The sequence below is a fragment of the Protopterus annectens genome, chromosome 4.part0, assembly GCF_019279795.1.
Source record: "Protopterus annectens isolate FY-2018-M chromosome 4.part0, PAN1.0, whole genome shotgun sequence".
NCBI classification, from domain to species: Eukaryota; Metazoa; Chordata; order Ceratodontiformes; family Protopteridae; genus Protopterus; species Protopterus annectens.
In genome coordinates this window covers 632,871,534-632,884,881 of record NC_056733.1, presented here as the reverse complement: position 1 = coordinate 632,884,881, position 13,348 = coordinate 632,871,534, and the positions used below count along the sequence as shown (strand labels likewise).

General features: G+C 41.4%; 1 protein-coding gene across 8 annotated transcripts in view; it reads right to left on the bottom strand.

Moving 5' to 3' along the window:
• CLIP1 (CAP-Gly domain containing linker protein 1) overlaps positions 1–13,348 on the bottom strand; it is a 4,646,656-nt gene that overhangs the window by 4,447,961 nt on the left and 185,347 nt on the right. The window lies entirely within an intron of this gene.

Below are 13,348 nucleotides of genomic sequence, written 5' to 3'. Positions count from 1 at the left end.
CATTAATATATAGTCTTGTGTATGCGCTGTGATATAGAGTTTTAATAGTCTTGATAAAATCAGAGGGAATGTTAAAAAATGATAATACCAAGAATAGGAAGTCCCAATTGACCCTATCAAAGGCTTTGCTAGAGTCTATTACCCAGGCATAGATAGGGTTTCCTTCCTTTCTAGTAATATTTAACATAGACTCTAGAGTTAGAGAGTTATCCCAAGTATGTCTGACAGGTGTGAATCCTGACTGTTCTGGGGAGATTAGAGTTTTCATCATCTGTTTAAGTCTATTTGCTATGACAGTAGCAATGATTTTCATATCCACATTCATGATAGAGATTGGTCTGTAGTTGTTTAGATTAGAGGTGTCTAGGGAATTCTTAGGAATAAAAATAGTTTTCGAGTGATTAAAATACTTGTCAGAGATTCCAATTAGTATAATATGCTGGTAAAGTTGAAGTAAGATGGGGGCCAAATTAGTTTTAAAAGATTTATAGAACTCAGAGGTAAACCCATCACGGCCCGGGGCTTTGCCTAGTTTAAGACTGTCAATGGCCTTGTGGATCTCTGAAATCTTAATTGGAGTTGAGAGGTCAGTTTCCTGAGATTTGGATAATTTAGGGAAAGAAAGGGTGGATAGAAATTCCCTCATTTCACTTTGGGAAGATGATGAGATATTAAAAGAATACAACTCTCTATAGGTTTGATGGAATAGTTGAATGATTAGTGTATTTGAGTTATAAAGAGTATTACCATGTCTTATAAGTGTAATTCTTGGGGTTTTAGGCGAACAATTTATCAGCCTAGCAAGAGCTTTGGATGGTGTTTGTAAGGATTCCGAATATTTGGCAATATATCTGAGTTCCAGAAGTGAAAAATTGGAATGTTGGATTTCCAGCAGATCTTTTTGTTTAATACATAACTGTTTTTCTAACTCAGGGGAGAAACTCTCTAGAAGCTTATCGTCCAGGGTCTTTATTTCAGATCTTAATTCCTCCTCACGAGCTTTGTTGAGTTTTTTAAAATAGGTAGCTTTCGTAATGAGAATCCCTCTCAATACTGTTTTACAAGCAGCCCATCGAACATCGAAAGGAATGTCCCTATCTCGCGAGGGGGAGAAGAGTTCTTTAAAAGTATAGACAATTTCCTCCTTTACTGATTGCTCTTTGAGAAAATTACTATTCAGTGTCCAATTATAATTTTTATAAACAGGGGATGGGTTATCATTAAAGTCTATCTCCAGGATTATTTTAGAGTGGTCAGATAAAAATCTAGGTTCCGTTCGAAATTTGACTCGTTCATTAGTAAGAAAGTTGGATATCAGGAAGAAGTCTACACGTGACCAAGAATGGTGACATTTTGAATAGTAAGTAAAGCAGTTATTATTTCCTGGGGCACATTCAAATGAGACGGGATCAGTTAGATCAAAGTCAACGATCTGCTCTTTTAAGACTAGAGAATCCTGTAGGTTCAAGCTTGATGGTTTACCCGATCTATCTATATTAGGGTCAATAACCATGTTCCAATCACCCCCCCAAAATAAACATATGGTTCGAGAATTTAAGAAGAAGGTTGTATATCTCCATAATAAAGTCTTGTTGACCCGTACAAGGGCTGTACACATTCAGAAATAGGGTAGGTTTACTTAATTCCTGGGACAAACATACAAAATAACACCATCTACCCTCTTGATCCATCCCACGGTCAATAATCGTAGGTTTAAAAGACTTGTTGATAATAATAGCAACTCCTCTAGAGTTATTTGAGTTACCCGACGTTATAATTTCTTTAATCCATTTTCTATTAGTCTCCTTCCCCCATTCATCATCTTTCATATGTGTTTCTTGTATAAGACACATGTCAGCTTGGGATTTATATAGTAAATGTAAAACCAAATTCCTCTTACTCTTCATTTGAAGCCCCCTAACATTCCAAGACGTAATATTCCAATAATTAACCATTATTTAGTAGAGACTGAATGAAGATATATAGGTAACTGAAGTGTAGGATCGATAAAAAAAAAAAAAAAAGGTAATTAGTGAAACTGTAGTGAGTATAAATACATAGGGTATTGGCACATAACTCTCTCAAGACTATCCCCGTGCCTAGCCACATAATTCCTACCATTGAGAGGGGAGAAGAACTATATACAATAACAGATAGCAGATTAATTAAAAGGTAAATGAAATGAAATGCACAGAAATACCAACAATATTTACATTTATAATACAACCTCAAAAAGATTCCCCCACAAGCCATCTAAATACCCTTCTTACCAAATCCTCATAGCTTCCCGTTGCTGAAGGGTATTACTAAGGGGGATGGAATATTATAAGATGAGTATCATAGAGTATGGAATTCAGTTAAATCTAAGAACCTTGGATACAAACCTTTAGGAGACTATATTGTTGAAATGACACAAGGTATTAAATTAAAAAAAAAGCACCTCTATTATACCTGACTAATGAGATGCAGAAAAAGACACTAATTCCCAGAATATTTCAACTCATACCAGTTATTCATAGTAATTTAATGATCATGTTTAGCCTTTAACTATTATAAACAAAGACATATCTAAACTAGATAGACAATATTCGAGCAGCACTAATGAAGTCAACAGAAGAGAACCATACCCTAACTAGAAAGGATGAACACATGTAGTTAAAAAGACCAGCTCTAATCCAGGACAAAAAAAAAAGACATGTGTTGATTCCCAAGATCAGCGAGATACAGTATTGTTTGTTTAATTGCCTGTTGTTAAAGCAGTTTGAAAGCAGGACCAGCATTTCGAAGCTCAGACAAAACTACAGGCTTTGTATATATAAACGGCGCTCGAAAGTAAAGGACCTCACTCCTCTGTTTAAACGAAGCATTTTCATGGAGTCTGTTGCTCATACAAACAGCGAGGTGAGCTAATATGTAGTTCCAAGGCTAAAGATGTTGGAACCGCCTCGAACAGAGAGAGGAAGTTTATTTCTGGTATTTCCGGTTATAGGAGAGATACTTTCTAGATCTTCCTCAATGTTCCTGGATTAATGATCCCCAGGGCAACTGCAAGCAGTATAAAAGGACCCAACTAGACAACAGTAAAAAAGAAAACCTGGGAATTACAAATTTTAACAATTTACTGATATCAGCCTGATGCAAAAGAAACTGATGCCCAAAGGAGCACTAAGAGCATCAGGACGGCTCAAATCTGCCGACATAGGGCACCAGGTATGTTAATAAATAGAAGGCGTTGAGCCAAAACATTTCATGAAGATTATATCCGCTTCCTTCGGATTAGACATAGTCAGTTTCATTTCTTTAAAAGTAAAAGAGATAGTGAGTGTGGAAATCTCATTTGAAACTATTTTCCAGGTGATGAGATCCGAGCAGTAAGGGGAGAGTTTGCGACGCTTCTCTCTAATTTCATTAGGTAAATCTTGTGAAATATAGATTCTCTGGTTGTTCCAAGTAAAGTTATTTGATTTTTTAAAGGCTGCAAGGATACTGTGCGCATCTTGGTAGTTAAGCATTCTTACGTAGATGGGCCTTGGAGAAGCAGAAGCCTGTTGCCTCCATAAGGCTCTGTGCGCTCTCTCGATGGTGTATTTGGTAGGGGAGTTATTTACTTGGAGGAGATTATTAAAAATTTGAGTGATAGTGTCAATTAACTGGTGACATATTTTTCAGATAGACCTCTGATGATCAAATTATTTCTTCTACTTCTAGCCTCGAGGTCTGTAATCTTAGCTTGAATGTCAGATATTGTTTTATCTCTAAGTTGGATTTCAGTTTTTAGATGATCGATCTCAATTTCATTTGCTTTAGATTTATTTTCCACTAGGTCCAGGCGATCAGCTATTTTATTTATTGTGAAACCGAAAGAGGACATTTTTTCTGACAGCTCTTTGATTGCTGCGTGTAGCGGGCGAAGTGCACTTTTCAGCTCATCAATTGGAAGATTTCCTTCACCTTTCTGTTTCACTTGAATTTTTATTGGCTCTTGAGAGCATTTAGCAGATCTAAGTCTTTTTGCCTCCTTTTCCGGTGAGTTTGCAATGGAAGAGATTTTGGCTTTTGTGGTTTGAGTGTCCATATTTTCGTTTTCCTTCTGCATCCTTGAGAAGGGAACCTGGAGAAAGCTGTCAGTAACTGTGGTGCTGAGAGTATCAGGCCTCTAATATCCACGTATTGGATCGCTATTCCCTTGTTGTAGAATACTGAAGCAAATTTATAACGATAATCCCCAACGAAGATGTAAGCTTCAGTGAACAGATTATTCTCCAAGGGTTTAGATTTGACAGGATGTAGTTTGTAGTCAAGAATTCACTAAATTAAGTGTATAAACCATTTACTGGATGGAGAGCCATGAGGAGAGGGTGTGTATCAGACGACTACCATTTTGGAACCTCCTATATTTCATTTCTATTGGTGCAATTTGGAAAAACTGTAAAAATCTCAGAATTAAAGTGCACTGAGTTGTCACAAGAGTTTAAGGCTTTAAATATTACATGGTTCTTTGTCCTACCAATCCTTATAAAATCAGGGGGTAAGCGAACAGAAAAATAAAAAACAATGTTTTTTGCATAAATACATGAAACACCCTAGCCAACATATTTACATTATATCTAACACTATATACAGATTATAAAATATATGATAGAAAGATGTGATAAATTTCAGGGGCTCAGAAAAGGAACTGAGTTCCTACAGACATCTCCATCAGGTCTTTCACAGTCATGAAGGTTCAGGAAGAATGAAAATGGACAACACAGATGGAATGTTATGGTGAGAACATAACTTCTTAATCTGATGTCATATTCATTCATTCCTCAACTTGTGGGACTGAGTCTCCAGCTACAACAAACTCGGGAAGCCCTAATGGAGGGAATATTCCAGAGCACTGTGGAACCAAAGGCAGCTCTATTTCTAGACATAATATCCAGTTTGTCATGCAATAAAGGTATGGGAGTTCGACCAGGTAGCAGCTGCACAAATATCATCAATGAAAACTCTGGACCAGAAGGCTTGAAATATAGACACAGAGCTTGTAGAATGAGCTTTCACCTGTTTAGGTAATGGAATAACTTTGGAATAACTTTGGAAGAATATACATGAGAAATACAATCTGTTATCCATTTAGCCACAGTGACTTTGGAAACATTCTAATATTAGAGAAGGAGACAAACAGCTGATCAGGTTTTTGGAAAGATTTTGTTCCATCACGGTAAAAATGCAATTGCCTACAAACATCCAGAAGGTGTCCACCTTTGTTTTGGAAATTGCAGAAAAAGACTGGTAGATTGATGACCTGACTGATATTGTTTTCGGAGGCAACTTTGGGCCAAAAGGGTCAGTACACAAGGTCACTATCTTTCTGAAAAATCAAATATGGGCGTTTGGATGACAGGGCTTGCAATTCAAATACCCTTCTAGCTGAAGTGATGGCTACTAAAAAAGCAGTCTTCCAGGAAAGGTATTTTAAGTCTATTTTGACTAAAGTTTCAAAGGGAGGTTGAACAAGAGCTTGTAAGATCATGGTTAAGTCCCAAAGAGGAGTGGGGTCCATTATAGGAGGTCAAAGTAAAAAAGTACCCCTGAACAATTTGGATGAAGCAAGTGAGGATGACTTTTCTCCAATGTGATAATTAGAGATGGCTGCCAGCTGCACCTTAACAGCAGAAAAACTTGCCCTGTCTTGGAAAATAAGGCTAGAACTGCAGAAATAGGAGCTGTAAAATGGTCCAAATGTTTTTGGTGAGCCCTAATCAAGAACTTATTCCATTTACTTTTGTAGATTTTCCTGGTAAAAGTTTTATGTGAGGACATTAAATACAGTATTTAAATTGATTTCAACTGTGTGGAAGGAATATTAACTGAACTGGAAGTTTTCACTCTGCTCTTCAGTTAGTCCCACCCACCCTCCTTGTTTTTTTTTTGGTGTTAATCTTAGTGGCCTTGCAACTGCCCGCCCCTCTTGTAAATTTGTGTTTGGATACTCCTTCTGGGCCCATCTCATTTGCTCATTCAACTGAGTGCCGTGAGATCATATTCTGATGTCAGGCACTCCTACTATGTACAAAGAGAGCATCTGGGAAACAGGAAAAAAAAAAAAAAAATTTAAGCTCGTTTCCTGCCTTTCCTGTTAAGTGGTATAAACTATTTGTAGGCTTCTGAGCCCCCAAGCCCTTCTGTGTTGGAGGGAAGCCTTCTAGCTTAGTTTTTTTTTTCTTATAACTAGCCAGTTTTCTAGTTTCAGCACTCAAATCTGTTTCTTTGATCTCCGCACTTGTTCAGAAAAAAAAAAAAAAAATGTCATCTGCTTTTACTGTACTTGTGTTTCTACCTACTTTTTTTACTTTTGCATCATCTTAAAAGTACTCAATTGTATTTATTACTGCTTGGTGTAACTCATTCTAAGCCTTTTGGTTTAAACACTTGGGCTTCGGACCAGTTGTTTTGCACTGAGAGGGTTTGTGGTCTGCACTGTAGTGGCAGAACAGGTAGCTTACATCCTTCTAGGTTGGGAACTGCTGATTGATGGCTCAGTGTCTGTTATTCTAAAAGTGTATTAATTCTGGTTTAAGCACTTGGGCTTTCAGGCCAGTTATTTTACATTAAGAGGGTTCGTGGTCTGCACTCTTGTGGGAGGAGAGGCTGGACTCTGCCCTTCTGAGCTGGGAATTTCTGGTTGAAGGCTTATAGTGCATGCATATCTGAACTGCTTCTTACTGAAGTTGGTGCGCCTTGTTTGCTGTGGCATAGACTGGATTCGGGCCTGCTGGATCTAGCTTTGTTTGTGTAACTTGAGCACTAATCCAGGCATTCTTTAAAGTATTCAATTGTATTTATTACTGCTTGGTAGCAACTTGATTAAAGTGTAGCTATCATTCTAAGTCTTTTGGATTAAGCACTTGGGCTTCAGACCAGTTGTTTTACATTAGGAAGGTTTGTGGCATGCACTGTGGTGGCAGGACAAGGTAGCTTTCATCCTTCTAAGTTGGGAACTGCTGACTGAGAGCCCAGTGTCTGTTATTCTTAAACTGTATTAGTTCTGGTTTAAGCACTTGGGCTTCAGGCCAGTTATTTTACATTAAGAAGGTTTGTGGTCTGCACTCTTGTGGGAGAAGAGGCTGGACTCTGCCCTTCTGAGCTGAGAATTTCTGGTTAAAGGTTTATAGTGCCTGAATATTTGAACTGTATCTTACTAAAATTGGTACAGCTTGTTTGCTGTAGCATAGACTAGATCCAGGCCTGCTGAATCTAGCTTTGTTTATATGCTTGTTGTTTGTTTGCTTGTTATTTCCCTGGAACGCTAATTCCACCTAATACGCGGCTTCTCAGCGCTTCTGTGGATCACTAGTGATATCTGCATTGCTTACTGTACTTATTTCCTTGTTTCACTTGAAAGAAAGTTACTGCTTGTCGTTTTTGCATTTAAGTTACCTGTAACACATTGCACTTAAGTTACCTGGCACTTGCTCACTAAAGCAATTATATAAGTCAGCACTAAAAATTAAAAGCACTACACCCTCACTCCCCAGTGGCCCTGGTTTTCAATTATTAAGGAATTCCCAATATTATTCTAGCATGTCCAAAGGTCAGTTGTCAATCTCCTCTCCGGTCCAGCTGGTGAATCTGGGAATATTGAGGCAATGTTACAACTGCCTCATGTACACAGACAACCCTCTCCTCCTCCCAACAAATTCCAACACATGTGAGAGATGCAACCATATAGCCAAACTGGAGGCTAAGCTCTCTCAACTCAGTACTGGCATAACCAGTCAGGAGGAGAAGGAAACCACACTCACTACAATTCCAGTCTCACATAGACCTACCACGACAGCAAACCAAACACATAATCACACAAAAACATACTTGGAGGCTCTAAATAAAGATCTGCCGAAGCGGCAGAGACCTCCAAAGCAGACACCCAAGCAGCCACTACCCCAAAACAAAACACGTGCAACACATATCTCACAAAGCCAGTGTGCCAAACAGTCACAGCCCTTAAGACTAAACAACACACCCGATACACTTATAATAGGTGAGACTATCGTCAGGCACACTGACGTCCTGCTCACCAGGCTTAACAAGGAGAGGGTCACGGTGAGCAGCCTGTCGTGCGCTAGAATCTGCCACATAACACAAGCACTCAGGTCACTCCAAGGCAAGTACAAATATGACTCAGTCATTGTCCATGCTGGTGTGAATGACCTGAGACGTACCTCCATGGACTACATGAAAAGAGACATAAAGGAGCTCTCTGGGCATGTAGCCCAGGCCGGTATGACCCTGACCTTGAGTAGCATCTTGCCCTCACCAAGAATGATGCCACAATATGAAGACAAGATGATCAATTTCAACAACTGGCTTAAGTACTGGTGTCATTCAAAGGGGATCCAATGCCTGTCAGCTTGGGATGATATGCTCGACAAGCCACGATGCTTCGCTAGGGACGGCTTGCACCCGTCACCCCTGGGCTTTCGGATATTGGCAAAGGCTCTTGCTACCCCCATAGTGCCTTTTTTAGGCAAGGCTCAAAAGACAAACCCACCTCCATAGGTATCACAAGGGATAAGAAACTAAGAGTAATGCTACTCAACGCCAGAAGTCTAAACCTCAAGATGCACGCACTCAAAACTCTCCTTAGCATGGAGAACATCGATATCTGTGCAGTAACAGAAACCTGGTTCAGGGCTCCCGAGAGCACCCCAGCACTACCAGGTTATACCTCATACCATGCTTTTCGGCCCCAAAACTTGGACCGAACCACAAAAGTAGGGGGAGTATCGATATTCATCAAAGATACCCACACCTCCAGGTTGGTGGCAAAGCACGAAGCATCAGAGACTATCCATGTGCAACTAACAGTGGGTAAAACTGCCTTCCAGTTTATAGCCTGCTACAGACCACTCTCCCAAACCCAGGAACCTCACTCGGCCTTCCTGAGAACACTGGAAAATATGAAGGTCTTTCCAAACACCATTATATTGGACGACTTCAACTACCCAAACATAGACTGGGAGCATTACTCTAGCTCCAACACCCTAGCCCAAAGGTTCCTAGAATTTATAAACTCAAATGCTATGGAACAACTTGTTACCACTCACACAAGAGGGGAAAACATACTGGACCTGATCATCACCAACATGGGGACTCTATGCTCCAGAACAGAAGTGTATCCCTCACTGGTAAGATCAGACCATAAACTAATCTCACTGGATATTCACATCCCGACCCCAACCCCTGCCTAGAAAACCACAGTGAAAAACTTCTCTAAAGCAAATTTCACACTCTTCAAAACTGAGGTGGAATCCTTCAAAGCCCCCGGGCCTGTGGAAAATACGGCCCAGACCGCAGAATCCTTTATAAACGCATTCTATGAACACCTTCAGGAATGCATGGATCATGCGATCCCAAATAAAACCAAGACCCAATCCTCCAAAGGCAGACGTCCTGTCTGGTGGACCCCAGCCATAAACAAACTATACAATAGAAGGAGGAAGCTACTAAATGATAGAGCAAAATCCCAAAAAGGGAAGGCATCACTGATCAGTATTAGCAAAAAACTACGGGCACACATAAAATTGTCTAAGGCCAGCTTCAAGAGACAAATTGCATAGGACACTAAGGATAATCACAAGGCTTTCTTTAGTTATGTTAGGAACCTGGGTGGTAATTCCCAGATATGCTCAGAATTAGTCCAAAATGACAAAAAATACACCGAACCCATAGACATTGCCAACATCCTAGCTGACAGGTTCAGCGCAAACTCCCTCCCCACCAAAAGGGCAAATATCTATCCCAGCAGAGTGCTGCCCCCCGGACATCTCAGATGCTCAGGTAAGAGCCGCCCTCTCCAAAGCAAAAAAACACAGCATCAATGGGACAAGATGGTGTTCCGGGCTGCGTCCTACATGAACTCCAAGAAGAGCTAAACGAAAACATAAAACTACTGTTCAATCTCAGCCTTACTACAGGATATGTGCCCAAAGAGTGGCGTACAACAACAGTGGTCCCTCTCCATAAAGGTGGTGCCTCAACGGATCCTGGAAACTATCGCCCCATAAGCCTGACTAGCTTGGTCTGCAAAGCTATGGAAAGGATCATCATGGACCTCATAAATAAAGATATTGAGGACCTACAAACACTGGATCCTACCCAGTTCGGCTTTGTTAAGGGCAGATCCTGCCTCTTAAACCTGGTTGATTTCTTTGAAACAGTCACCAAGGCCACTGACGAGGGGAAGGTGGTCCACACAGCCTACTTGGACCTCGCAAAAGCCTTCGATACAATACCCCACTCGGGCATTATAGATAAGCTCACCAGCTTAAATATAAACCCCTATGTCACTAGATGGATTGCAAACTGGCTCAAGGACAGAACCCACATGGTTAGAATTGCTGGAGCCATGTCAGACTCCAAACCAGTTACAAGTTGTGTCCCACAAGGCTCAGTCCTGGGACCTCTCTTGTTCGGTATATATTTCTCGGAGGTACAGGCCAACACGGAAGGACTGTGGCTGACCAGATTCGCAGATGACTGCAAACTGGGCGCCATAATCGACTCTCCAGCCGACACAAGCATCCTCCAAAAGGGCCTCATAGAAACAGACAACTGGTGCCAGAGCCATGGCCTCAAGCTAAATGCCAAAAAGTGTATAGTCATCCCCGTTGGCAAAAACAAAGTGCCCACAAATTACCACATAGGTGGTAATCCATTAAGTACAGGAGAAGTAATTAGGGACCTGGGGATCCAAGTTGATAGCAATCTCTCATTTGACAACCACGTGGCCAAAGTGGTTAGAAAAACATTTTATATAGCCCACCTAATCATGAAGGGATTCACATCTAGATCAGGGGAGGTCATCGTGCCTCTTTACTCATCCCTCATCAGGCCCATAATTGAGTACAATGCCCCTTTTGGGATGTACCTTACCAGACACCTGCAGCAACTGGAAAGACCCCAAAAGTACCTCACCAAGAGGATCAAAGGGCTCAAACAGATGTCATATGCTACCCGGTTAAAGAAACTCCAGCTCTACTCAGTGGCATACCGCCTGTTCAGAGGCGATCTGTGCCTGACGTATAAAGCCATGTCCAACCCGGAATTAATGGACATGCTGCACCTCAGAAAATCCAAATCCCATCGAGCTACACGCTCGAGAGACTTGAACCTCAGCACTGAAATAAATAGGACATGCTGGAGGGACAGATTCATAACCCAGAGGCTCCCTTCACTCTGGAATAAAATCCCAGTCCAGGTTAGGCAGAGTCCCTCACTGACTCTCTTCAAGAGGAATCTTGATGAGTGGATGGGAGATCGTAGGTTTACCCCAGGTATCACTTCTGTGTCGCTGTTAGACAGAGGCACAGTATACTAACCTCGAAAAAGGGCATAGCAAAATAAATTAAAAATGGGTGGCGAAAGCCAAACACATTCTGGCTAGGCTTATAAATGCCCTAGGGCAGATAGCCTAGTATGAACCTATGAACCTATGAACCTATTAAAATCTTCGGAACTGGGGAAGAAAGACTGGTATTTCTGTGCATCATCGGAACTGGAGAAACCATAAGGTCTGTTTTAATCCTGAAAGATGTAGGCGAGTTTGCCTTGATGGATGGGACAGATAATCTGGATTCAGGTCCAGCATCCATGGGGGTGTGGGGGTGGGGGTCGCACCAAGCAACCTGTCGAGGCCAAAAAGGGGCAACAAGGAAAACTTTGCTCTTCAACCTCTGTGTTTTATTAAGAAACTTGGGTATGAGTTAGGGGAGGTAAGCATTAAGAAGACCGGGGGGGGGGGGGCAAGGACTACAGCATCTCTCTTACTATCTCTGTGGAGGGATCAGGGCAAAAAACCTGCTGCACTTGTTGAAGGGGGTGGCAAACAGGTCACAGCAATGTTGACCCCATTTATGGAAAATGTTTGCCACTGAGTGATTCGTGAGGCATCAGGATAATTCTGCTGAAGTTGTCCACTAGAGTGTTGGACTTCCCCAGAATGTGTGCTGTGGTTAGGAAGTGGATGGATGAAATCTCCCACTGCCAAGGTCTCATTGCTTCTCGACACAGGGAGTAAGATCTGGTTCCTTCCTGCTTGTTGATATTCCATACTAGACTTGTCCATTTGTATTGCAATAGTCCCTAGAAGGAGAAAGCTCTAAAGGACTTGCAACATTAGAAGCACCGCTCTCATCTCTAGAACACTGATATGCAAACAGATCTCCTGTGTCAACCACGTGTCTTAGACCGTCTGACCCAGGTAATGCCCAGCTGGGAAATGTCCGTGGTCATCATGGCATTGGGAGGGAGAAAGAACAAAGGGTCATCTTTGTCTGACTTTTACGAGTGGAGGTACTACAGAAGTGAATATTTGCACACTTGAAACAAAGGACCATTGGACCACCAGAGTCCACTGAAGGATTCTCATGTATAGGTGTGCAGTTGGAAGCAAGGAACCCAATGCTCTGAGGACCAAATCTGCTGGGGGTATTGGGATGGCCAGAATTTCTCTGATATGCTATCTTAATGCAGAAATCTTGTCTGGAGTAGGTAGGCTAGATAACCGGCTGCAACCAGATGTGCTCCTATGAAGTTTATCAATTGTGTAGGTTGTAGACAACATGTTTACATGTTGATTGTGATGCCCAATGTCAGAGCTAGGTGCAGTAAATAGTAGATGCCTGGTTGGTACGGTTAGTAGCCAGTCGTCTAGATAGGAAAACATGCTGAATCCATGCAGTCTCAAGTGAGCTGCTACTACTGCCATGCATTTGGTGAAGACCATGGTGAGACCAAAGGGACGTATTCTGAATTGATAATGACTGGCCCCCAGCCAGAAGTGGAGAAACCTTCTGGAGCACCTGTTCATTTTGATATGATAGTACTCGTCCTGAAAGTCGATTGAGCACATCCAGCTGTCCTTTCATAATAGTAACAGAATAGACTGAATAGTGATCATCTGGAACTTAGAAATGTCTACCAATTTGTTTAGGGATGTTAGGTCCAAAATTGGCCTGAGGTCCCCTGTCATTTTTGGACTAAAAAGAACCTGGAATAGACTCTAGATCTGATTTAGTCTGGTGGAACCCTCTGGATGACATATTTCTAGCAGGTTTGTAATTTGTTAGTAGGTTCATAGGTTAGTAGTATGTTAACTGCCCTTGTGGACAATTTTAAGCCTAGCCAATTACCCCATGTCAGCATCAAACCCTGCACTATGTGTCTGTAAGGTAAACATCTTACCCATTACATCGATTCTCCCACAAATATTGGTACTCCATGGGATTGTACTGATGATTGAAGGATACAAAGTTATGCTCTTCTGACTAGACAGACATGCACAAACACACCAGTTGACTGC